The sequence below is a fragment of the Strix uralensis genome, chromosome Z (assembly GCF_047716275.1).
Source record: "Strix uralensis isolate ZFMK-TIS-50842 chromosome Z, bStrUra1, whole genome shotgun sequence".
NCBI lineage: Eukaryota > Metazoa > Chordata > Aves > Strigiformes > Strigidae > Strix > Strix uralensis.
The window spans coordinates 91,514,759-91,540,994 of record NC_134012.1 but is presented as its reverse complement, the minus strand read 5'-3'; the positions used below and the strand labels follow the sequence as shown (position 1 = coordinate 91,540,994).

Here is a 26,236-nt window from a genome sequence, read left to right as displayed (position 1 = left end):
TGATACCAAGCCTATCTCCACCATGCCCACAAGGGACCTGCCCTCAGGAGCGATGAGCAGGACCATCAGGAGTCAAACAGCAGAGACCAGCTGGGCCATCTGGAAGCTCAACAGCCCAGAGCGGGTCCCTGGATGAGGGAAGGAGCTATCCACGACCCCCCCAACCCTGCAGGGTCTGCAGCAGAGCCCAGATCACACAAGGGGTTTTGGAGCTAATGACCAACCATGCCCCCAGATCTCCAGTGCATCATCATCCCTGTCCCAGTTCTCCTCCGACACTGCATTTACTCAATCCAGAGCTATCTGTTTATCACTCTCCGCCCCAGCAGGGATCGTTCATTTTTCTACCCTGCTCTCTCAGAACGGATGGGAAGGTTACTGGGCAGGATCTGACTAGGACAGAGATCTGCTCAGCTTGCCCAGAGCTGGCTGGACGCCCCACTGCCCACATGGGGACAAAGATCCACCCCATGCACCAGAAGCTGGGATACCTGGTCACCAAACTGCTCCCTCGTGGTGCTCGTCCTCAGTCCCTCCTGGGAAAGCCTCAGCACCAAGGATGCCCCAGGCTGTCCCGGGACAGCAATGCACCCATGGCTGGAGGAGATGTGGGCAGAGCATGGGTTTGGCACATGGCCGGGCCAGATCCCAGCCCATTCCCAAGCCACAGACACTGCCTCCACCAGCTCTCCTCTGACACTCCCACCCCATCGTCCGGGGGGGACCCAGCACGGGCTGCTAGGCCTTTGGGCTCCCTTAAAGCCCAGCCCTGGGCCAGCACCTGCCCTCTGTTTCCTGCTGACTCATTCCCCTGTGATTCACCCCCTCCTCCTGCTTGACACCCATTTCTGCCACAGCTCTGTGCACACACACATGTGTGTGTGAGTGTGCGTGTGCAACCGGGCCGCAGCTGTCAGGGCAAAGTCACAAATGCCAAACAGGGCTGGGAGCCCGGCCAGGCTGTGCCAGAGCCCTCTCCTCCCACAGCACTCAGAGGCAGGAGGGGCAGAGATGATGTTGCTGGCTTAAATCCACAGCGGAGAGACGGGACAGACAGGCAAGACTGGAGAGCCACTGTATGCCAGCACTGACGAGATAAGGAGCGATGCTGGGGGAGGGCTTCCTCCAGGCTCTGAGGCTCAAACCCATTCGTTTTATCAGCTCTCTGGTAGCCTGACCCCCACGGCTGGCTGTTGGAGGGTTACGCAGCACTACCACAGCTCAGATCCACAGGCAAGCCATCTGTCAAATAACCTGCCTTTGGGTACAGACAAACATGTCCCCCCAGGCTGTGCCTCTTCACAGTTTGACTCTCCAGGGTGAAGAGCTTCCTGGGAGTCAGAAGGGGATTTCTTCTAAGCACAGCTACAGTCACTCAGCATCAGCTAGTGCCACTGCCCACACAGGGCCCACAGGCTTGGGCAGTTCCTGAATCTGGACAGTACAAGCCACATACATGGTGCTATGTATATACATCCTCTGCAGGCTGCTTCTCCAACTAGCAATTCCCCTAATGCTAGGGGCTGATGCTTAAACAGGCTTTGCCCCACATCCTTTCCCTTCACTTTTCCCCCAGCAACACCCCTTCCAAGGGCTCTCCAGCTAACCTCAGCCTCCTTCTGAGAGGGAACCAGAGCAGACAGAGGGGACAAGAGGAAGACTGCACACCACAGCTGTGCCAGAGCCCAGCAAGAGCTGCGGCACACACCTCCCAGCCAGCGAGCAGCTCTGCATACCAGAGCACATCCATCTGCGTCAAGGAGCACACAAGAGTGCTGGCGCACACGTAAAATGCCAGTCTGTGCAGCACACCCGGTCGCAGACTGCATTGAGTTTTTGTGTGTGTGGCAGGGTTTTGGTAGCAGGGGAGGGGGCTACAGCAGTGGCCCCTGTGAGAAGCTTCTCAAAGCTCCCCTGGCTCCAAGTCAGATCCGTCTCAGGCCAAGGTTGAGCCAATTAGCGATGGTGGCTGAGCTTCTGCAATAATGTATTTAAGAAGGGGAGCCTGGGAGGAAGAGTTGGAATTGTGAGGAGGAGTTGTGAGGGACATACCTCTGCAAACATTGAGGTCAGTGAAGAAAGTAGAGCAGGAGGGAGGTGTGCCAGAGCAGAGACCCCCCTGCAGCCCATGGTGAGAGGGCAGGCTGTGTCCCTGCAGCCCATGGACATCACCGGTGGAGCAGATGCCCATCTGCAGCCCGTGGAGGACCCCACGCTGGAGCAGGGGGCTCTGCCCAAGAAGGTCGGGACTCTGTGGGAAGCCCCGCTGTTGTAGTTCAGTGCTGGGAGGACTGTAACATGTGGGAGGGACCCATGCTGGAGCAGTTCGGGAAGAGCTGCAGCCCATCAGAAAGACTCATGTCAGAGAAATCTGTGGAGGACTGTGAGAGGGACCCTGCACTGGAGCAGGGGAAGACTGCGAGGAGTCCTCCCCCTGAGGAGGAAGGAGCATCAGAGACGGTGTGTGATGTACTGACCACAACTCCTATTCCCTGCCCCCTGCGCTGCTTGGGGGAGGAGGTAGAGAAATCTGGAGCAAAGCTGAGCTCAGGAAGAAGGGAGGGGTGGGTGGGTGGAAGGTGTTTTTAAGATGTGGTAATACTTCTCACTGCCCTATTAATCACTATTAATAATTCATATTAATAGGGACAAAGAAGAATTTTCTGCCAAAGCTCAGGACTGTATGTCAGACTCCTGGTTCTCCCTGGATTTTAACGTTTCCAATCCTCACCATGTATGCACAGAGCCTTTACCCTTCTCAGCAAAAGAAAATAAGTTTTTGTGACACAGGGTCCTGTGGGCTCCAGCAGCTTCCCCTGCACACCACCCCTCCCTTCATCAGAATGCTCCAGTCCCCAGGGTCCCTTCTAGGGAGGTGGGGTGGGAGATCCATAGTGTTCACTGTGTGTCATCAGTGAGGCCAAAATCAGGGCCAGCACCATGGTCACGGTGTCACCAAGGTCACAGCACTGGGCAAGCACCGGAACGAAACTCTGCAGCCACCAGCAGGGCAGGCCCAGCCATTTAAATGCTCGTGCTTAAATCAGCCTGTCACCACTGAAAAGATGGTCTTCCCCACAAGCTCTGGGAGCCTCTGAGAGAGCAGCAATAACCTGCATGAGCTCTTAGACAAGGCTGGCTCCCTTCCGTAGGCCCTGGGCAAAGGAGAAGCTGAGGCATGTGCCCTACATCCAGTTAGAGCAGCCAGGAACTGCTCCAACTTGAGCCAGACAGTGACAATTTCCTGCCAGCCCCCCATTTGTGACTAACAGAGGGGTAACACCCCATTTGCAACACGCCCCTCCAGCCAGGCTGGGAGGAAGAGCAGAGAAGAGATAGCCAAGCTGCTCTTGGTTCCGATGTCCCTCCCACACCAAGGGGATCCCTTGCAACTGCCTTGTGTTCCCCTTCTGCAGCCCAGGTGGCTAAGAAGAGTGGCAGAGCATCCCTCCAAAGTACAGTGACAAGACCTTGCTGCTTTCAAATAGCACATTTCAGGTCAGCAAGCTGGGAACTGTCAGCAGAGAGGAGTCAGTTTATTTGCCCACCTTTATGCTGGTGGCATGCTTCTGCAGCACAGGTGATGTCAGAGGATGGGATGAGAAGAGAGGATTTCGGGCAACAACAGATAGGGATGTTCAGGCTTTCTCAGTGTCAATGTAAGCAGCGAGAAGCACAAGACATTGATGCTTCTGCTGAAATGGTTCCTGCTTACAAGGACACACAGTGAGAGCATGACTCTGAGAACAGGCCATCTCCCAAGGTAAACAGAAGACGTTATGGTTTCCAAAAGCCCTGAACCAAGCCTTCCATTTCTGGGTTCCCCTTCTCACAGCAGCTCTGTGCTCCCTACAGTTCTCTCCCTTCATGGTGCTTGAAAAAGCAGTGCAGACTCCAGGCTGCTAATTTAGGTGGTGGCTGCAGTGATCCTCCCAGCAAGTATTCCCTGGGACCAGCTTTCATCTCGTAGACAGAGCCCAGTGAAGCATCAGCCCTTTGTTCCAAAAATCACATCCAAGGTAATCTGATCCAACATAAAGACTAGACGTGGAATTTCTTTAAATGAAAGCTTAGATAGGGGAGCATGCCTGTGCCAGGGGATGAAGCTGAACGGCCAAGTGCCTGCTAACCCAGCATGAAAGTTTAAGGACTAAATCACCTTTTCTGGTCAGTAACACAAATCCAAGTTTGCTAAAATTGGAAAGCCCACTGTGTGGTTCGCAGCTGGCGCTCACCCTTCCTGCAAACTGGAAACTCCTATTGTCTTGGCAGCCCTGATCAGCCCCCTGCCCTCAGCCAGGAGATGCTCTTGTTGACTCAGCACATCCTGTGGCCCTCTGTACACCTCCTGGGTGGGCTGGCTGGCTGGCTCACGCCATCTGAAGCTCAACATGGAAACCAGCCATGTCCTCTTTCCACCTCACTGTGGGAACGGAAACAGAGGTTTCTGCCATCCATCTCTTCCCTAGCTTCTTTTGCTGGACACTCTGGTACTGTGCCCCATGGGGCATCCCAAGCAGATGACATTAAGTGGAGGGGCTAGGAAAGCAGCTAGAATTGGGCTTTCCTGCTTAACTATACATGCTAAATCCAGTTTTAGCTTGGGAAGGCATTGAAAAGCCAACTTCCCTCTTCTGTCAAGGCAAAATGTGCCTGCAGGCACCCAGGACTGTCTCTTCTTCTGCATTTTGGAGAGATCCTCCCTTGCAGGCACTGCCTTTTACCCTCTGCAGCCTTCAATGGCTCAGAGCAGGTTGGAGAGACCCAAGTGCTGGCTACACCACTGATGCAGCAAATTTAGGTGCCATGTGGGGGGGTGTCCTGGTTTAACCAGGATAGGGTTAAGTTTCCCCAGCAGTGGGGGGGAGCTCTAGCCGGGTTATTCAGATACCATGCGGACGTCACATCCTGGCAGGTCACATTTTTCCTGGCGCGGAGCGCGGTGCACTCGTGGTTTTGTACATCGTGCTTCAAACTGCTGTATTTGGTAGCTATTTTGCTCTGTTCATTGCTATCACTATTACTGTTATTGTTGTTGTTGGTTGTGTTGCTATTGCATTGTTGTATTAAACCTTTCCTTATTTCAGTCTTGGGGCTTTGTATTTCACTCCCTTTGTGGGGGAGGGACAGCGGCCGCGTGGTCTCAGACCCCGGCAGGGGCTAAAACACCACAGGGGGCAGCCACAAATGCAATATGGAGGGGAAAAACAAAACCAAACCACCCAAAAATCCTAGGGCAGAAGGCCTGCACAAAGCCTACAGTCCTGGCCTCCTGGCTCCCAGCCTTGTGTTCAATACTCATTCATCTCAGGATACAGTTCCAGTTTTTACTCTGGTCTTAAAGCTCCCCATGAAGTTGCTCTTACTGACTCTCACAATTTCTTTTCTCTCTGCCCCACTTCCAGCAGGGACCTCAACCACTGCTGCCACCCAGCAAAAGGGTCTCCATGACCTTTGTAATTCAACACACTGGGAAAGGCTCAATCCATTCCCTCTATTCCTAGCCCAACACAGACCTTAAAAGCCCTCTTTGTTCCTGCTACAAACCCTACCCCGGAGCCCTGGCTTAACCCTTAGGGCACTGCCTCAAATAAAGAGTGCTTCACAGAAGCAAGACGGGTTGCAACATCCATGGGAAGCTGAACCTACCCTCCACCTAGAAAAGAGCTGTGCTGACAATCTGCTGGTGGCTTGCAGGACGCATCAGATACAATGGGGTGGGGTGGCGGGGAGATATCTCTGATTATCTTCATCATCAGTACCAACTACTATCAAGATGTGCATGTGGCGATCCTGTGCCCACGCTGCAGCCATGGGCATGAGTTGGGGTCACAACTATTTAATAAAACCTCCTTCAGTTCAGCAGGTTTATTACAAAACATGCTCCATGCAGGCAGATTTGGGACCGTAAGGAAGGAATAGGAGTGAGAAAGGAAGCAGGTGGGACCAGGCTCTCCTCTTGTCACTCCTGCAAGGACTTCTCTGCTCCTGTCCCCAGGTACAGCCTTGCTCCATGCCCAAGTGCAAAGCAGAGACAGCAAGTGATGTCATGCTGTTACCTCCACAGCCTGCACGAAGGCAAGAATGCAGTGACAGCACTCCTGATTCTTGCCTTGTCTGAGATAAACTCAGACCCACATCCTGAACAGCAGCCCATAAATCACTTGTTGGAGGAAGAAGTGCCATGGGACTATCCGTAATCATATGCCCTGCACACAAGAATGCAGAGGGGACAGAAAGTCCAGCCAGCCCTCCCTGCCCTAGCACAATCTCTGGCACAGGAGAAGGCAGTATGGAGCAAGGACTGCTTTGCAGCATCCAAAAATGCCAGCTCTGAAGCTGGGATGGAACAGAGCTGACCTGCAGCACGCTGAAACACCAGCTCCACAGTAGACAAAGCGGGCTTGCACCGCTGCACCCCAAAACACTAACTCTGCAGATAGGATGGGGTAGGGCCACCTTGCAGCACCCCAAAATGCCATTTCCTACCAGCTGCTGTAACTTCCCCTCTGTCCCTTTCCGGTCCTGCTCTGCCCGTCCCTGCTCCCCAGGCCACAGGGAAACTGAGTCATGGCATGCTGTCCCTGCCCTGAAGGAGAGTGGGTGGGCAGCCCCCAGCACCAGGCACAGCATGGGAAGTAGGGCAAGGGTGGTACTGACAACTCTGAAGACCCCAGTGATAGGGAGAGGTAAAGATACCCACATGTCCTACACTAAGCAGCTATCCAAATCATGAGCCTCCTCTGTTCTCACCTCTTCGGAAGCCGAAGTTGGGCCCACTCTGCTGCTGGCCTTATAGACTGCACCCAGCTCTGGTGGGCTACAACTGGTCCCACAGAGTGATACATGTGCTCTCTGGCATCAGAGGGGACAGGGACATGCAGGGCTCTGCACCAGATGCATTTAACTTAGCATGGCCCAGAAAAGAAAGGTAATGCCACAGAGGAACAAAAAACAAAAAAAAAAAAAAAAATTAAAGACCCAGATAGAGCATTATAAACCAGAAGAGTACCCTGACTTCCAAAAGACTGGTAGGGGACTGGATGCTTCCTTGAGAGCAGGTCATTGCATTCTTTAAAAGATTCATGTGTTTGAGTAATGACTTGGATTCTCTGGTCCAGCTCTAGGAGCTGGTAAGTTTCCAGTTACTGACCTCAGCCCCTCTGTTTTCACCACACAACTCCAAAACCCTTCTGAGGGCCTGCTTACCAGCTAAGCTTCCCAGGACCAGGACCACAGTAGCGTTCACCCCCACCAGCATCCTTTAAAATCCGTATCTCTGGTGCTGTAGCAAATCACAACCTGTCTATCCAACTGGTAGGCAGAGAAGCTAAAGATAAAGATTTGTTCATTCAGTCTCTGGGTCAGACATCTCACTAATGTTATGAAAGTTACAGTTTGTTTATTGCATTTCTCAAGGTCACAATGAGGTTAAGAGCCCAGCATTGTCCAGTTCAGCTGGGCCACTGACTGGGAAAGCAGAACTCAAGCTCCAGAAAATGCATAGCTATTATGTACTGCTCATCTCAGTTGTCTCCCTCCACCTTCCTGAGGACTCTCTGAAAACAGATCCTTTCACGCCTCCCGGGGGAAGCATGTTCAGGTGGTATTTGCTCTTGTTGTCACGCAAAGGATCACGTTATTGCCAATACCCTTGCTCCAGCTCTATCTCTCAGGACAACATAATAGTAGATTAAACTCATTATCCCCTATCACTTTATGGCACAATATTTTCATTTCTCTGTTAACACACATCTGCGATGTATCATGTTGCAGGCAGGCTCACTCCAAAGGAAATTCCCTGCTCTTTCCTTACAAGGATTTGCACAGGCAATACTTTTTCAGTAGAAAAAAATCCCAAACTAAATCAACACTACCACCAAAAAAAACCCCAAACCAAAAAACACTCCAAAAAACCTACTTGGAGGTTCATTTAAGGACAGAATTAGACTTTTCTTTACAGACCACCACTTTGGTCAGTCCTTTCCCAGGCTCTGGAGGGCAGCATTCTCACTACTGCTCACACCGGTGCAAGCTCCATCAGCAACGTTTGGAGCCATGTAGTGAGGAAGCTTTCAAGGGTGAGATGCCTTTTCCTTCCCAAAAGCAACCAGCACATGAACACAGGCATTTCCTGGTAAACTGTTCCTCCTTGCTTCCAGCCTCTGCTACAGGGGTGGCCTCTGATAGCAGCCTTCCTCCGGAAACACCACTGCGTTTTGCTCAGTTACTCTAACAGAATGATATTGTAGGGAAACAGCATTAAAGAGAGCTGTAATCTATAGTAAATCATTCCTACTGAGCTGCCAGGGAGATAGCTGCACAGGGGAAAGAGAGGTGCTGTAAGTCTGCTCCCTCAACAAATCTAAGCCATGAACAGCCCTTTGGTTACAGGGAACAGGCACAGAAGCAAGAGGAGCACTTTCAGGGTGGCTGATTTATGCCACCGATTTTTGTGTTCTATCCAGATTTATCACATGGCCAGGACAAATTGCAAATACCTTAAGATCCCAGACTGTCAGTCTTCTGTCAGTCAGAAGACCAGACAAAAAGCCTGAGAATGTTCTAGTTCCTCAAAAACTGCTCATAATTTTAGCTGTTGCTGCTCCTAGAAAATTAATTGAAAGCAAAGCTCAGACCCGCTACTTGATGCCATAACTGCTTTATTTTTCTGGCAGCCACAGCAGAGAGGACCTTGAGAATTACCTTCTTTGTCCACCACTGGCCCAGCTATGCTAATCTCATCAGTAATACAAACACTGGTATAGAAAGGACTCGAGTGACTGTGCTAACCTGTTTACGTTATGCTCTCTCTGCACAACTACAGCACTGCTGACTGGCAGTAAGAAAATCCCAGTTGCAGAGAGTCCAGGCATTTCCCCCTGCTCTGAGTTGAGCAGACAGTTGGCTCTTGCAAGCTATTCTTTATGTATCTTCCAGACAGGGCAATCTGTACAGCACTGCTGGGCTCGACTATCTTCTCACAATTTAGGGAATGCAGGTAGAAACACCCACCGAGTCAAAGTCTCCTCTTGGTCCCAATGATCATCACCTCTCTGCCGAAATCCCCAGCAGCAGCTTTAAGGTTGGTCCTGATGTCTAAAAGGACACTGGCCATTTTTCCAGAGTGACAGTGCTTACGACAGTGTCCCCATCTGACTACTAGCAGGTATGCATGTCCCAGACTTGCCTAAGGCGATGGCAGCAGCAAATCGCAGCAGCACGTAACCCACACAGTACTTTCCGAACTTCAACGCCACAGCTCAGCCAGGAGGAAATCTCTCTTGGCTGCCTCACCCTAAATGCTTATTCCAGCACTGCCTGTCTTAACTTCTCTCCAAATTGGGAGCAGAGTATGTGACCCCACTGCCTTTGGGCTTTTCTGATCCTTTGTGCTGTACTTAAAAATGTGTAGTATGAACAGGCAAGACACAAAAAGAGGGAGCAGCCCTTCAAAGATGACATGGTTATAACTCATCAGGTCACAGTGCCCAGGAGCCTGAGTCTTGGGCAAGGATCTCGGCATGCAAGGTGCTATACAAATGGCAAAAGAGAAAACACCCTCTGCCCTACAAACTAGCAGTCCACACCCCAACACACACGCGTAACCCAGAGCCTTATCTGCTGGGTTCTGCATCCACTCCATGATATTTCACAGTGTATCTTGTGGCCTCAGTCCAGAGGAAAGATCAGAAACAACAGACGGTGAAAGCAGGGTCAGAGAGAACTATGGTTTGGCTCAATGGATTCTGACCATGCTTCGCCATCATCCGCACCCGTAATATATCGTAATGTCAATTCTCGCACCAAGGTCACATACATGAAGAGCAGCGCTCGAGCTGGTGATCTGAAATTGCCTTCGGTGTCAGGTACCAGTGTCCCAGTTTCCTCCATGGGAAGCAGGCTCCAGCTGCTAGTGCAGAGCAAGCTGTTCCCCTATTTTGAAAGGGAAGGAACCTGTCGGACACAGGAGGGAGGAAGTGCACTGCTGTCTGCTGCAGGCAGCTTTCCCAGAGGCTCCATGTTCCAGCTGCCAGCTCCTTGTTTGCTCTCCCTTGAGCACACTAGGTCCTGGAGTCCAGGTGACATTTTACAAAGAAGTCTAGCCTATTTGGGAGTTTTAAGATGACTGGAACTGTAGCACTAGACAGTGTTCAGAAGTCTATACAGATCTTAGAATCATCCAAAAGAGAAGACGGACACTATGGCAGACCGGAAATGGTGAAATGGTTTTCAGGGGACTTTCTGAGGCTTTGTACCCTGGTTCAGAGCTGGATGGAGGGGTCACAGCTCAGGCAAGGATCATGACATTTGTGAGCACAGGGCCATTCGGACAGCTCACAGCCAGACATCCTTTCCCCTCCAGGTTTGCCTGCATCCTAGTCCCAGATGAACTCTGGCCACAGGCACTACAGCAGCATGTGCCACCCCACGGCAACCCCACACATCTGACCTCAGAGCATCCTTGAAGGTGAGGGAGGCTGCTTCCCCTCTCATTCTGGGCTGGGCACAGAGCTGCGGGCAGGGTGTTGTAGCTCACTGCGAGCATTGACCTTTGAGAGCTGTAATGAGAGAGGTTTATAGCTCTTGCAGTCATCCACGTTGAGACGGGCAAGCTGTGCTTGCTGCCAGCCAGTCCCTTCCTCCTGGCTCACATCCAGGGCTTTAGGCACATCATGGAAGACAGGTCAGGTCTCAGTCACGCTCACATTATGGCCACACTGGAGCCACCCTCCTGACCCATTCTCACTGCACAGCAAGTGGCACAATGCTTCCTGCTTTCTTCAGCAACAGGAGAGAGCTCTCTACCAGCATCTGGCAATGGGTCTGCTCAAAGGCAGGTTCAGAAACATTTAACGTCTCCTTTACCTGCCCCAGATGATGGTCTCAGACCGTATCAGAGGCCTCACTAGCACATCTGCTCTCCATCAGAGTACAGATACCCCAGAGCAAGGCAAGCTGGCTGTGTGAGCTGGATGGCACAGTACAGGGCCAGGCATTCTGGGAAGATGCAGGCATCACTGGAGTCACTTACATTGATTAACTGAGGATAAGCAAGAGCAGCAGAATGACTTACTTTCCTCTGTGGTATAGTGAGAGGGCTCAGGAGACTGGTTTCTTTCTGGCTGGGCCTGCTCTGCAACTCAAGGCTTCAAACAGAACAGGTCTGCGAAGAGGAGCTGCCTGACGTTCCCCAGCAAGGGGCAAAAGAGGGGAAAAGATGGACAAAACTCCCCCGGCCACTGCTCCAGAGGATGGCTCTGGATGCCAGATTGTCATGCAGGAGCCCAGCTGTGCTGAGCTCATGTCACGGCTGGGACAGGGCTGCACTGAGGACTGCAGAAGGTTGCACATTTGCCCCGACTCCTTCTCCACCATGAGCTGTGGGAAATGTAGTGTAAGCAATGCTGCCAGCGGTGAGTTGCCATAGCAATTCCCCCCAAGCATGCCCCCCTGCCTCTCTCCTTTGTCTCTGCTCCCCCAAGCCTTGCTGTCCCCTCCCTGCTGCCCCACACATAAAACCTGCTGCACAACACCCAAAAGCCTCAACATGCTTCTAAAGGGCTGTTCATCACCCTGAGGAACCACAGGGGCCAGAGGTGGAAGCCCCAGCAAGCAATCATCCCCACCCGTTTCACGGGCAAGGTGCCTAGTGTGGACCTGAGTGCATCACACCTCATCGTGCCCAGTCCTGAGGTGCAACACAGGAGAGCTGGGCAGCCAGACTTGGGGTGTAGAGGCCCCTCTGGCTGCACCTCCCATCGTGCTGTGGCAGGCAGGGATGCTTCGACATCGCGGCCTGCCCCACACTGCCTGCTCCGTTGTGGTGACATGCAGTCCCTGTCAAGCCCAGACCAGCACAACACAGCTGCCTGCATGTCAGAAAGCCCCATGAGCTCTTTCTACCTTGTGGCAGCACCAGGTCTGATGGAAACAGGGGTCCCTGACTCTTCTTGCTGCTGCCTGGCAGGCGTCTCCTAAGTCTCTGCCCTCCAGTCCCATCCCATTTCCACTTCAGGCAGGTCTGTTCTGCTACATCAAACCTTGCCATGGCTTGAACCAGAGACAGGACCCTACTTTGCTTCCTGTCCTAAAAACTGTTGTCTACCATTGTTATGTGTCGCTAAGCAGTTACCCAACCCAGCATGTAAGCAGAGCTCCTCTCCCTTTCATCTCTCCCACACAGGCACAAGATGCAAGGGGAAGACAAAGGACCCTGCTGAACCACACTTAGGTTTGATACCTGCCAATATCTTTCAATGAATGAATTTAACAACTTAACAGAATGGATCAAAAAGAACTTCTAAAAGCTCTGCTTCCCTCCCCACTCTGTCCTTGCCCAGATCTAGTAGGGCCCAGCACAACCAGTTACATCACTTGAGGGTTGAAGCAGAAGCTAGCAAAACCTTGGTCCTGATCCAGGATGAGTCATGAGCTCAGGAGACCATGCAACTTCCTTCTGATACCATCAACCATGTCTTAGACGGGCTAAAAATAAAGATGGGCCAAAACTGCAGAGCCATGTCTTGCCTCAACATGTAACTTAGCAAAGCTCAGCGCTAAGCTCAACGCTGCTGAAAAATCACCTGAGCAGGTGGAAACCGAAAAGCACAGAGAGGCCAAAAGTCTTGGGTGTACAAACAAGGGAGAAGCCAGGAGGCCTCACCCTGTGCTGCGCTGGTGGATGGCGGTGGCAGATGCCAAGCAGCCATCCAGCCGTAGAGAGAGGGCCCTCTCATCTAACTCGGCTGTGGGCTTTGGAGTACTTCCACATGCAGAGGTTTCACCGAAGACTGTTTTCTGCACCGCTTGCACCCATCCAAGACAACAGGGACTGACTGCTGCAAACAGGAAGGATGCTGCATTTTTTGCAGGAAAAGGCTGGAAAGCTGCAGCCGCCTTCTGTCCTGGTTTCAGCTTGGATAGAGTTAATTTTCTTTCTAGTAGCTGGTACAGTGATCTGTTTTGGATTTAGTGTGAGAATAATGTTGATAACACACTGATGGTTTAGTTGTTGCTAAGTAGTGCTTAACCTAAGTTAAGGATTTTTCAGTTTCCCATGCTCTTCCAGCAGGGAGGTGCACAAGAAGCTGGAAGGGAGCACAGCCACAACAGCTGAACCGAACTAGCCAAAGGGATATTCCATACCATAGGACGTCATGCTCAGTACATAAACTGGGGCGAGCTGGTCAGGGGGGCTGATTGCTGCTCAGGGACTGCTGGGCATTGGTCAGCAGATTGTGCATGATTGCATTGTGCATCACTTGCCTTTTCTTGGGTTTTACTTCTATTTTTGTTATCTCTCTTTTCTTTATAGTTATTATTACTATATTTTAACTATTAAACTGTTCTTTTCTCAACCCACGAATTTTACCTGTTTTCTGATTCTCCTCTACATCCCACCGGGGAGGAGCAGGCAGCTGCATGGGGTTTAGTTGCCAGATGGGGTTAAACCACAACACTTCCCAACACACAATGCATGAGCACCCACAAAGCAAGGTCCAAAGGGTGCTTCGTGTTAGGGCTAAAAAAAAGGGTCACACATACATCTGATATGGCTTAGACACTTTAGGTAAGTGAGGAATTCAAAGTTCTTCCCAATCCCTGGGACGCTATGCTCCAGCAAAACCTTCACACACAAGGATACAGGACTGTCACATAGCTCTTAGCAAGGAGCCACAGCATCGCACAAAATAGGAGTTCAGAGGGACACCGGCAATGTTTGGAGACCTAAAATTAGCCTCAGCAGATGATTCTCTGCTCCATTCTTGGGAGCAGCGAGAACCGAACAAGGATCCAGCTGTCCCAACACTCCCATGAACAGGATCTTTGAATGCCCGACCTACTCACAACAGAGATGGTAGGGCAAAGAGGGGATTCCTCACATAACTTCAGTGCCAACACTCACAAGGAATCCAGGGCCCCATCTCTGAAGGAAGGGGGGCAGCATTTTCTTGGTGTTTCAAGTGGAAAGACCACCTACTCCTAGATCAGCTGGTCAGACCAAGGGGGAATGGTAGCCCACACACACTACAAGCAGGCTGAAGGACATTAGGCTGACCACTTTCTGTTGAAAACTTTCTGTTTCTCCACTTTGCCCAGTCTTTGAGTTTGCCAGCAAAGCATTCCATCCCATTCCTGACAGAGGCACTGCAAGTCTGTCCAAGGGTCTGCAAGCTGTACTGGCTTCCAGATTACTACCAGCTTCACTAAACTGAATCAACATGGTTAATTCAGCCTGGATGTAAGTTCATTGATATCACTTGGGTTAGGCAATATCCAGACGAGAGAGAAGAGGTTCATGCTATGATCAAGTAATGGGAGAAGCTGCTGCATTACACATATATGGGAGATTTTCTGTCCCTGGAGGTATCAAGCTATTTGGTCAGCAACTGTGAGGGAGGAAAGGTGGATCCAACATGGTGAGCCTTGTGTTAAAATGCCTCTTGCCAAAGGGCAAGAGAGCCCTGAGAGGATTCTGTGAGCTTGGTGGACTGGGGTCTGTAAGCAGTTCCAGCAGAAGCAAGGGCAAACCTTTTCTCTGGTCTTAACCATATAACATGTCTCTTCCATCACTAAGATTTAAGATCCCAGCATGGAGCAGGTATTAGTAATTGCCACAAGTCAGCTGGATAAAGGGGCTGCTCAGCTGCCACTACATTGTATGGTTGCAAGTCCACAGCACACAGCACTGAGATGAGGGAAGGATATTTTCCTTCCTTCCTTTTAACTTCCCAGGTAAATCTACCCTTGCCTCACTGGCTGTGGGTACAGCATCAGGCTGAAGGATGAGATGGCCTGAGGCCCAGACTCTAGCTGTCTCTGGACTGGCCCCAAACTTCCCTGGCAGACACTTCAGAGGAAGAGCCACACAGCCTGGGCAGCCACGCAGCCTAAACAGCAGCTTCTGTATATAACTTCTCCTGGCCAAATAGCACCTGAGCTCTGGGATGAGAAAAGGGCTCTGCCTGCCCTCCGCAGAGGCACAGTGCTGATGAGGGCTCCCTTCCCAGCAAGGGCACACGGTGCAGGTGGGCTGGCACTGCTAGATCCCAGGCAGGCACACAAACATTCAAGCACAGGGATGGGGCAGGGAGCTGGCCAACAGGAACCAGGCTGGTTACCTCAGAGCAGAGATGGCCTGACCTTTGCATTTCTTGACAGTGGCAATACAAAGACTATCAGTTCTCCTGAAACACTTCACTGTCATTTTAAGCCTCATACACCATGGTCAAGGGCCTCCTCGAGCTACAAAATTCTGGGAAAACGTAGGCAGAGCTCAACTGGTTCTGTCAGAAAGCAGGATCATGTCTGCCACGAGCTCTGGGTGAGGTCTCAGCTCTGTTTGTTCAGGTGAAGGACAGCAAGCAGCACAGAGCAGCAGCTGGGAAATGCTCCCATTCAATACTGTTGGTACACAGAAGGGCAAGTGCAGCAAGCAGCACAGACTGTAAGGTCCCAAAGACTTAAAACACACTGCCCCTGAGCTCCTGACAACCATGTGCAGGGTTCAACAGTCGCAACAGCACCAGTTGCACACATTCAGGCTCCCTTCACCACACTGCCAGCCAGGTGGGAGGCAGGAGCACTCAGCAAGCCTGGGCTGTGGGAGAACCTCACTGGGTGACACCTATTCTACAGAGCTGTCCCTTGGGGCCAAGGGGCGGCCCAGTGATGACTGAATGGGTGCTAACCTTGGTGTAGGGCTGAAGCAGACGGGAAAGGCAGCTCTCAGCTGTCAGCACCCACAGTGTGGTCTTGGGGTCGCTTGTTCCAGCTGTCTTGGGTCACCTGGAAAGACAAGTGCACAGACACATGTTCAGCTCAGCTAGGAAATATCCTGCCCACACAAGAAGACCTTCTGAACACAGGGTGAACAGTAATTGCTCATCCAAGCCAAGCAAGTTAGTGGCCTATGAACAGAAGCAACAGACCCCGAGTACTCCAGCACCTCGAAGATCCTGCCCTATCTTTTAGCAGTGCTGAGGCTGCCCCTCCAGTTGCAGCCCTGACTCCCTCCCGGGGTTCCAGTTATCACCCCAGTTCCCTACATGACTCCAGGTGGGTGCACGGTTGGCTCCCCGGAGAGATTCTGCTAAGGTCGCTGCCACCATTCTCCTTCCCCAGATTTTAGTGGCAAGTAAAGGCCTTTCTGTGCCCTTAACTTTGTTCTCCACCCCCGCAGCTGTATGTTGCTCCACCACACAGACTTTGTCAGTACTCAAGTAGATGCACTGACATACGGTTTATCTGCAAGAACAGGCTCTGGCTGCGGTCCCCACAGGCCACCTGCTAAACCACCCCATGAGGACGTGGAGCCAGGGCAGGGAGGGCCAAATCCACTGCTGCAGAGACACTGCTCCCAACAACCCAAACAGACCAAGCCTAGTCCAATGCCGCAGCGTTTCCCAGGCTACAGGAAAGGGGAAAAACGACAACTTAATAGAAATCTCCGAGAGGCCTGCCAACACCGTCACAAAGACGTTGTTTAAGACTCCTCCCCAGGCTCCCAGTGCTGTAATTACAGACTACCGGAGATCGCAGTGTGTGGGGGCTAGGTCCCCATGCCCAGCAGGTCCTGAAAACCAGGACGATATCAGCCTCCCCGAAACCAGGTCTGTTATTCCCCTGGCCACAGGCACAATGAGCAAAAGCTGCTTAGGGGCAGTCCCTGCTCCCCAGGCTGCCCTTCCCGCATGGGCACCCACCCTGTGGCACCACCAGCAGCACAACCCAGCTGTGACCAGAGCCACAGCACTAGTGAGCAGAGCACTGCAGGCAGCCACACTGCTGGTCCCCCAGAAACACAGCCTTTACACCATGATGCGGGGAGGCACTGCCACACTAGCTTACTGGTGCACCAGCCCTTAAAACAGTGATGAAGGCATCCAGAAAGTTTGTGCTTAATGTCACCTGCACCTACACAGCTAGCAGGTCAACCTGCATCCAGGAGACGTCCGACCTGGAGGCTGCACCAGCTAGTCACCAGGGCTATGTTTTCAGAGAGCTTACAAGCAGAACAAGACCCAGTAAGTGTAGCATGTGTATATGTAAATACATATATTTAAAACCCTCCACCAATTTTCTGCTCTACCGCACTACCTTGCAGAGAAAGCTCTAAGTCTGAGCAGTGACAAGAATTGCTTTGGACATGGCTGAAGTCCTGCCACCCACATACTGCTGTAGCACAGGAAGCGATGGCAATGTATCTGACAGGGATGGGTTGAAAACACCCCCCAGGAAGAATGCAATTACCCCAAACGGACTGAGGCCAGGAGATCTGGATTATCACCTCAACTCTTGCATAAAGGGTTTTGCATTGTTTTTCACTTCCAACGAGAAGAATCACAGAGTTGACATCAGCCCTGGCCCGGGACATGGATTTGTTGCTAAAAAGCACTTCCAGCTGAATCACTAACTGCGCTTTTTGCAGCACACAGGACTCCTTTGAAGGCTTCCCATCCAAGTATTGTTCTACCATCAGGCTGCTTAGCTGGGGGGTTGTCCAGGCCACAACACAGGCGAGGATGACTGCAAACCACTGGCCAGTCCTGAAAAAGCTCTCTGAAATGCAGAGCATGTGAGCTCAGCTGCTCTTCATTCAGGATTCACAACCAGCTGAAGACACTGACAGAAACAGGGGGAAAACATGTTAATTGGCAGCTGGGTATTCACAAGGCCAGGCAAGGGAGACTATGAAAGAGGAGCAAAGGCAAAGTGAGGATGAAGATTTGCACAGACTCTTCCCAGCCAAAGAAAATCATTTTTAAAGCAAACCTCAAACTTTGTGAGACCAAGTTCTCTAGAGGTTATATTCACCTGGCTCACTTGCTCATGAGCAAAAGCAAAATGGAAAAACAAAGAAAGAGAGCTGGTCAGAAAACAGGCTCCAGGGAACAGAGCTGCCAGGCACTGCAAACAGAAGGAAGGACCAGAAACACATGATGGCATTACCAGGACACAGGGACCCACACAACTTGCTGGAGAAAGGGTGTCCCTCGGAGTGATGCCATGTGGAGAGACATCAGGCAAAACCCTCCCACAGAAGACTCTCACTGCCAAGTAACCCGCAACAGCACCCTCCACAAGCCATCTGTTAAGGTACAAATCTCTCCCTTTGGGATTTCTCCTGTGTTGCCCTTCACACCTGTCCTGCCTCAAACCTGACTCATTAATTCCTTCAGTCATGGAAGCCTCTGATAGTTTGATAACAGCTCCAGTGACAGTGTGCTGAAGACACCACTTTTCTAACCAATATAGCTTCACTTTTTCCCTTCACATCTGTGGTTGCATACCTACGAATGACACGTTTTCTTGTTCAGCACCCAGGGAGAGTCCTGGCCACAGGCACTGTGCATTTCCACACAGCACACGATGGTGCCTATCAAATCTAGAAGGGGACAAGCGTGGGCAGGCCCAGAGCAGCAAGGGCAGGTAAAGGCCTCAGGAAGAGTCAAGAGTCATTGACTTTCAAGAGTCAGATCAGTAACTATGCCCTTGAACCACCCTCAGACCCAGAAGCAGTGGGGAAGGTTGGGGCGTCTCTGCCCTCTGCTACTCAGTGTGGCTGTGCAGAAACAGGCCAGGGCAAGCAGCTGGCAGCAGACAGCAAGGAAAAAAAACAGTGGCGCAGATGTGCTTCCCTGCCCTCAGAGGTCCCTTGAACCCAGGGAGGGAACTTCCTTTCCTCCTCCTGCTCCGCATGCTCAGAAGACCTGAAACTGGCGAGGGAATGGGGGCTGGGAAAGCTCAGAACCACAGCAGAGGGAGGGTGTATGGGGGCTTCATGTGCCTTGGAGGAAGCTTCCAGGAGCAAAACAGCAACACTACCAGTAAAATTAAAATGGTTATTGTTAAAATGTTATTCCCTAAAGTCATTTCTGCAGAGGGCAGATGCAAAGAACAGAGAATTGAGAGCTTCTCTGCCCAGCTTGCTGCAAAGGCAGGGCAGCAGGGGAGCCCCTCAGCAAGCTGTGCCTCAAATACCAGGGTCCCCAAAGGCAGTGCAGGGTGACCCCACCAGCTTTCCTTCCAGCGGTGGGTAAGCAATCTCTCATGCAGGGAACAGAAACAAGATGAATGGCAGAGCTGAAACAGCCCCAGCCTTGCCCCACTTGGAGGCCGGACCTTGCTCTGCAAGCCCAGCTCCCCAAGGACTGCAGCTCTATGGCTGGGGCAACCGGAGGACTCTGCTGTCCCCACACATCCTGGCTACTCCAAGCATTCAGGCCCCATGACAGACAGCAGGAACCCTGCAAAACATTATGGGAGCAGCTGCTGCAGATGAGGCGAAAGCTGGTGCCATCTCCTCTGCAAGAGACACCATGGCAGCAGTGTCCCACTCTGATCCAAACCCTGTACAAACCTCCCTGCCCACCCAGCTCCCACCTCTGCCCTGCCCTCAGCACAGGCAGAGCTGCCAGGAGGCTGCAGAGATGCCCAAACGGGTGACTGGGCTGCGCAGAGGGAGCTGCATGCTGGGACATGTAGTCCCTGCCAGGGCCCTGCCTCTTGCTCACGCCGAGACCCGCACAACGTGAATTGCTGCTGACAAGGCTTTACAGGATGACTTAATTCTCACGGTCCTCATCCCCCTTCTAAAGCAGAGCCCAGCCAAAAGTCTAGTACTTTCACATTAGGAGCTTTCTCCTGTTCCACCTGCCAGACCTTGTTCACCTTCTGCACGTTACCAAGTTTGTCAAGACTCTCCTTTGTGTCAGGGTTCAATCCTGCTACACTCTCCACAAGGCCCCAACCTCCCCTCTTTGCTGAGGCTAACAAACACAGTTCAGGCAGAGGACAGGTCCATAAGCAGACCTTTGCTTGTGCAATGCTTTTTTAAAAGGCACTGAGTGGAAGTGACTTTTAAAATACCCTAAGATGCAGCACGACATTCCTCTATCATACACTTCCCACGGCAGCTGCAAACTCCATGTTCCTTCCTTAAAAAATAAAAAAGTAGTCTGGAAACCCCAGAGATAAATCTATGTCCCTCGTACATGTCACCTGATGGATCACACTCACGGGTGGGTTGCAAACAAGCCCACCACCCCAGCTCCCATCACGCAGCCCTCCCTCTGTCTTCCCTAACGCACAGCAGCTTTCTAAACATAACATCTGGGACTGCCAAGAGTATACTGCTCACTGCCTGTGTGATTTTTATAGAAACTGAGCGCCTTGGCCACAGCAAAATGCTGGAAAACCCCACCAGGTCTGTAGCTGCTGATTTTGGGTGGGTAAGCGTCCCCCAGGATGGGTCCTTCCGCCCGCGGCGGCTGTCACCAGAGGGCAGCAGGCCTCCCGCCGCGGATGCTGGGGTTCACATCCGCTCCAGCGCCTGTTTTTGCAGCCCCACGCTGAAGGGTGTGATCTACCCACGGGGCAGGTGTCGGTCAAAGAGGTGCTGGATGAGCCACATCTCCCGCTCCCCGCCTCGGTGGGCTGAGTGGCCGGGGCCACGCTGCGGGCCTCCGGCATGGCCCCACTGCCACGGATCCCTCGGACACGGGCTGTCCCGGGGGACGAGAACAGTCAGCAAGTCCCAGCCGGGGCTGGGTTTGAGCTGATGCCCGGGAGGAAGAGGAGGAGGAGGAGGCCCCATCCTGTCGACAGAGCCGTGGGCAGACTCTCCCTGCCCATGTCACGGCAGAGAGGACGTGGCCTTGGTGGGGGAGCACATCCTCCCTGAGCTGCCGGGGGCCTTGGCGGGGGGCTGGCAGCCGGGATGGGGGGCACCCCCCAAACACAGTCTGCACCGCCACAGCCAGAGCACACCCCTCCTGGGCAGCGGGGCTGTGAACAGCCCCGCTGTGTGTCACCCCCCACCCCCAACCCCACCTCTGACAGACTTCCCCACCACAGCCCCCCCGAAGCAACAGTCCTCCCCCGGCCACCGACGCCCCCGGCAGAGGGGACACAGCGTCCCTGTCACAGCTCCCCCGCCCCCGACAAGCCGCGCTGCGGTCACGCCGCCGCCTACCGCAGGCTGCCCCCCCCCGGCACCTCCTGCCACAGCTTCCCCCGCTCCCAGCCCCCCCGCGCCGGCCCCAGCACTCCCGGCTACAGCCCCTCCACTCACGCCCCCCCCAGTTCACGGCCCCCCATTCCGGTCACAGCCCCCCCCCCCCCCCAATCCCGGCCGCGGCCCCCCCTCCTCCTCCAGTCAGGACCCCCAGTCCCACAACCCCCCCGAACCTTCTGGAACCGGGAGGGGGCGGCGGGGACGGGGCGCATTAACCCCTCCCACGCCGGACAAGCAGCCCGTCCCCCCCTCGGCCGTGCCCGGCTCTGCTCCGTCCGTCCCCCCCAGGCCCTGCCCGCCGCGGCCCCGCCGGACCCACCAGCGCCCCCTCCGCTGCTGCCGCCGCCGCGGCCCCAACTGCTGCGCGGCTCCGTCCGCTCCTTCCGGGTGCCGGCGGGGACACGCCCCCCAGCCCGCCTCCCCCTCGCTGATTGGTGCGCTGGGCGGGGCACGGCGCGGGGCGAGGCGTGCGGTGGGGCCGCACGGCCAATGGGCGGGCGGAGAGGGTGTGACGCGCGGCGCCGAGATCCCGCCCCCGCTCCGCCCCCTCCACGTGCGGGTGTGTGATGACAGCGGGGAAGGGGCGGTCCCAGGCGAGGCGGCTCCTCATTGGCCGCCGGCGGCGGGGGCGGGGCCTGACTCAGCGCTGGGGTGGGGGCTGCCATCTCCCTGGCCCGCTGCCGCTGCCCCGCCGCCAGGCTGACCCTTAACCTCTGCCCGGCGGGGGCGCTGGGCCCGGACACGGCCCCACCCCACAGACCCACCCCCCCAGCGCCCCCCGCTCTGTGGGCACAGCGTGTCCCACCCCACGGACACACCCACGGCCACGGCACATCCCAGCCCCACAGACACCCACCCCCCAGCACCATGTGTGCGGCGTGTCGCAGCCCCACAGGCCTCCCCAAGGTGGGACCCCCACCCCACGGATATGTCCCGAGTGGGACCACCCGGGTGTTCCCCACCCCCCAAGGTGGTGCCGGTGCCCCTCAGGCCCAGCCCGTGCAGCCGGGCTGGGAAACAGCAGTGCCAGAGCAGCCCGTGGGTGCAGGACCCGCGGGGGAAGCTGCCCCTGGGAAATGGCTGCTCAGAAATACTCCAGCACCGAGCAGCCGTGGGGCACCGGGGCTCTGCCACCCACCAGCAGGGACCTGGGCAGGACCCACTGCCCCAAGGGACAGCAGCCTGGAGCTCACCAGCCTGACCATGGGCTGTTTGGGGTCAGGGAGGAGACGCTTTGACTTGAGCAATTTTGTGTGAAGCTCGGTAAAGACCAGCTGCCCGGCCAACTCACCTCGCTCCTCAGTGAGCTGCAGCTGCAATGCTGCTCTAAAAATAGTGGGGACCAGTACCGTCAAATGATAAATATAACTAAGATCTCGTCTTCTGACAGCACTAGCATATAGTGAGCTGGATGTGAACCGGCAGAGCCCCGGCTGCCAAGCCCCCACACCCCCCTTGCCTCGCTGCCTGTGCGGGGACATTATTTTTGGAGGCGCTGTCATGGACAAAGCTGCACCAGGTGTTCTCTGGGAATAGCTGAGTGCAGGGGGCAGCAGGACGGCCAGTCCTTTCACGCCTCTGCCCTACACGTGCTTTTCTGCCGGGAGAAATGGCAGCTTGATGTGCTGCTACGTGGCCGTGGAGCAGCTGCTGCCACAGGACCTCATCTCCTCCTGGGCCCTCAGCCTGTTATGGTAGATTTTTTGCTAAATATCCCATGGCTGTCCCCAGATTCAGGTTGTGGGTCATTAAAGGGTATTTAACGTATGGAGCATTTTAATTTCTGAGCGTGATGATGGGAACGCATGATCTTCTGGTGCTCCTGTTGGTTTAGGAGCCGCCGCCTTGTACTGCGCGTGTGCAGGTGCCAGTTTCAGGGAGGAAGAGCCCAGGAGGCTCAGTTCCCCCGCAGCCATGCTCATCTCTCACAGTGTAGGTTTCCTACATGCTCCCAGGGCAATATTTAGCTTTTCTGCCCTTTGGCCCTGTGTGTCAGCTCTGCCTAGGTGGTGAGAAGCAATGGTGTCCAACACAGACAGGAGCAGAGGCCGTGGAAACCAAAGATGGGCTGGAAATGGCTCAGTCCCCATCACACGGCCACTTCCACAGGCTGTGTTTTCCAGCTTAAACCGGCTGAAGTGAGTTCAGGGTTAACAAATGGTTAATGAACGGGAACTGAACTGGAACAACTTCAGTCACAGCTGAACCCGCTGTGGAGCTGAATCCAAAAGATTTGCTGGTTCAGCTCCTCGGCTGCGGGGAAATATGGGCTCCTTTGTCCTTGACAAGAATAATACATTTCTGTTTATTGTGTGGGCAGCAAAGGATTAATAATATCCCAAGTTATTTACCTCTCGCTTTTGAGTGCTGAGGGTTTGCGAGCAATGTCCCTGCTGAGCACACTGTCCCTTAGCAACCTCCCCTGATTTTTAAAACACGGCCTTGTTCCAGAAACAGGATTAAAGAGCAGGACGTAAAAGCTCCTTTTAACAGGCTGGGTGGGGTGAGGGTGCTCCTGCTCCTCCCAGGCACGGGGCAGAACCTCAACCGTGGCCGTATGATGGGGAACAGTAACACAGGCTGAAGACGGTGGTGGCTCAGAGAGTGTCTGGAAAACCTCCAGAGGCTCAGAGAGGATGAAGATGAGGGGAAAAGTTACTGCATGAGCCGTACTGCTGCCTCGCAGAGGGACAGCCCACCCAGGACTTGCCAGGAGTGGGCTTCATCCACTCCCTGCAAACCCTGGGGACCTGCAAAGGACTTCACAAGGGTCAGTGAAGACCAACAGGGAGGTTTAAACACATTAGGTAGGGCTCTGCACCATGGCTGGCCACCTTCCAGAGGCTCGCCTGCCAGGAGAGCTGGAAGGAGGGTGTTTCCCCAGGAAGATGAGGTGTCCTGGGCAGCACAGGGTGGAACGTCGTCCTTCCGTGATGAGCTCTGCTGCCTGCGGGCCTTCCCTTTGAAGGGTGCGCTGGTGAGGTGACTGGGTGCCAGTGAGTTCATCGTTGGGTTAGCTCCCTCCCAGAGCTGCCAGCGGTGCCCTGACCAGCTGGCCGCAGGCTGGGGCCGCTCAGCCTGTTTGCCAGGCTGGCTGCTCCCACTGGAGAGGCTGTCAAGTGCTGAGCTCCAGCAGGCTGAGGAGCTGACACCAGCAAGGCTTCTGCTGCAGCTTTAATTTAATTTAATAGTTTTCATCATGGAAGGGTGACGTCCACATGCACATGCTTATTTTGTTGGTGTGGGCAGGTTTCACAATCGCAAAATCACCTTCGAAAAGTAAGCACATCATCTCCCAAAGCTGATGGGGCAAGATTTGCCTCTGTAGGGGTGATGCTACCCCTGCATTGCCCACATGCTGCCCACACCGGCAGGCTGGCCCACACTACGCATGCCTGCTCCAAGTCCATGTAGGTAAAGCAATAAAGGACCCAAGTGCAGAAACGAGCCCAGAAAGATCTGGAGCCCTGCCAAGGAGAGATTGTAGGGAATTTTAAAAGGCCCTTGGAGGAAGCTGGTGGGACTCAGCTGTCACGTTGCTCGGGGGCCCCTGGTGAGCTGGGCCAGGCTGACGGGGTGTGGAGCGGCATTGGGGCTGGACTGGGTGCCCCGTGGTGACTCATGGCCTCATCCCAGCTGGCAGAGGAGATGGAGAAAGCCCAAGGGGCAGGCGTGTGAGAGGAGCATTGGGTGTCACTTCCCCTCTTAACAGCGTGCCACGCAGGCATCTCTTTGTCAGGCTGCTGCAAAAGGGCTCTGGCTTTTCTCTCTCTTACAGTCTCGGCCCTCTGCATGCTGCAAAGACATCTTGGCTCCTGCAGTGTTTTCTTCTAGGGTTTTCATAGTTAACATCCTCCCCATGGTTGGCAATGGAGGAGAGCGAGGACAAACCCTGCCTCTCTTTCCCCACAGCTGTCTCAAGGAGGGGATGAACCCTGGTACCCCACAGTGCCATGCTGGTGCTAGGAAACATCCCTGGGGGAGCATGAGCTGGTGCTGCAGGACCTTTCCCCTGCTGGAACCTGTTCCCAGCAATGAGCTTGGTTTACCTGTTCTACCGAAACGGCTGTAAAAGTGGAGATATGAATCAGGCTCAGAGAGTTTCCTGCCAGAGGAGCCCTCTGTCTCTTGGGGGTAGGGGTAGTGTTCCCTCCAGGCACTGTGGGAATGGCATGGCTCAGATGGGGGCTCACAGTCACAATTCAGCTGAAGTCACTGCAGTGCCCTGACTGAGCCCTGGTGCCCACCAATGCCTCACCCTGGCCTGGGGCTGTCTGCGGGGATTCAGGTGTCTGATGGGAAAGGTGGGGGATGACAGCACTACTGAGAAAAGATGGATCTGATACTGCTTTAACAATCAACGGGGGTAGGGTCAGGCTGGGCTGCTGTCTTCCTCCCAAACCCCACACAATCCTCACAGCTCCATTGTTGCTTCTCTCCCATGAGCTGTCCCCCAGCACCTTTCAAAGGAGGGCAGCATTGTGACCCCCACCATGGGGGCACCTAGGCACTGAGGAGCAAAGGGACCTTCCAGGTTATGCAGCTGGGTGCAGGTCATCAACTGCGTGCTTTAGGCACCATACTTCACTGCTGCTTTGTGTCTGAGATGCACATGGGGCTTCCCAGAGAAAAACAGGGGTCCTGGCTGCGGGCAACACTCAAGAGGTCCATTCTGGAGCTGCTGGCAGATGGTATAAAAAGGGGTGAGGGCTGCAGGCTGCAGCTTGGCAGGCTGAGGATGTCTGGCAAGAAGAGTTTCTGCGAGGGAGATGTGCAGCCCCAGGGAGGTACCCAGACGAGGGATCTCCAGGCCTGGGCATTTGCAGTATAAAGCCACAGCAGATCTGATGTCGTGCTGGTTACATCCTGCTCTGAGCAGGAGCTCAGGCTAGGGATGTCATTGCTTGTCCCTGTTAACGGTACTCAGGGGGTGCCCAACTGCCACCCTATACCAGGTGCTGGAACACCTGGGGATGGTATGTGCCTGCTCAGCACCAGGGAAATAATCCCCACTCCCCCTTGCCATTGGGCACGCAAACTTCCTCCTGCTGCCACTTCACCCCTTGGGGTCACCCATCACCCTGGACAATTTGATGTCAGGTAATGGCCCTCTGCCCTGACCTGCAGCAAGGGAGTTGGGGGATGGGCTGCAGGTCTAGGATGCCAGCAGAGATGGGCTCCAAAGCGGGTGCTGGTGGTCGGGGCTGCCCCAGG

General features: G+C 54.0%; 1 protein-coding gene across 9 annotated transcripts in view; it reads right to left on the bottom strand.

Moving 5' to 3' along the window:
* The window catches only part of ATOSB (atos homolog B), a 41,735-nt gene extending 20,319 nt beyond the window's left edge, over positions 1–21,416 (bottom strand). For 6 of the 9 annotated variants that reach the window (XM_074856386.1, XM_074856387.1, XM_074856381.1 and 3 more), the window contains exons 1-2: positions 21,342–21,416; positions 15,696–15,792 (exon numbers count right to left, since the gene is read on the bottom strand). The gene's annotated coding sequence lies outside the window, so the exon portion shown is untranslated. Of the gene's footprint in view, positions 1–2,052; positions 2,071–10,453; positions 10,563–15,695; positions 15,793–21,341 lie in introns of those variants that run through there. The other 3 variants (XM_074856382.1, XM_074856383.1, XM_074856388.1) reach the window with 2 other exon arrangements.
* Positions 21,417–26,236: the final 4,820 nt, after the last annotated feature.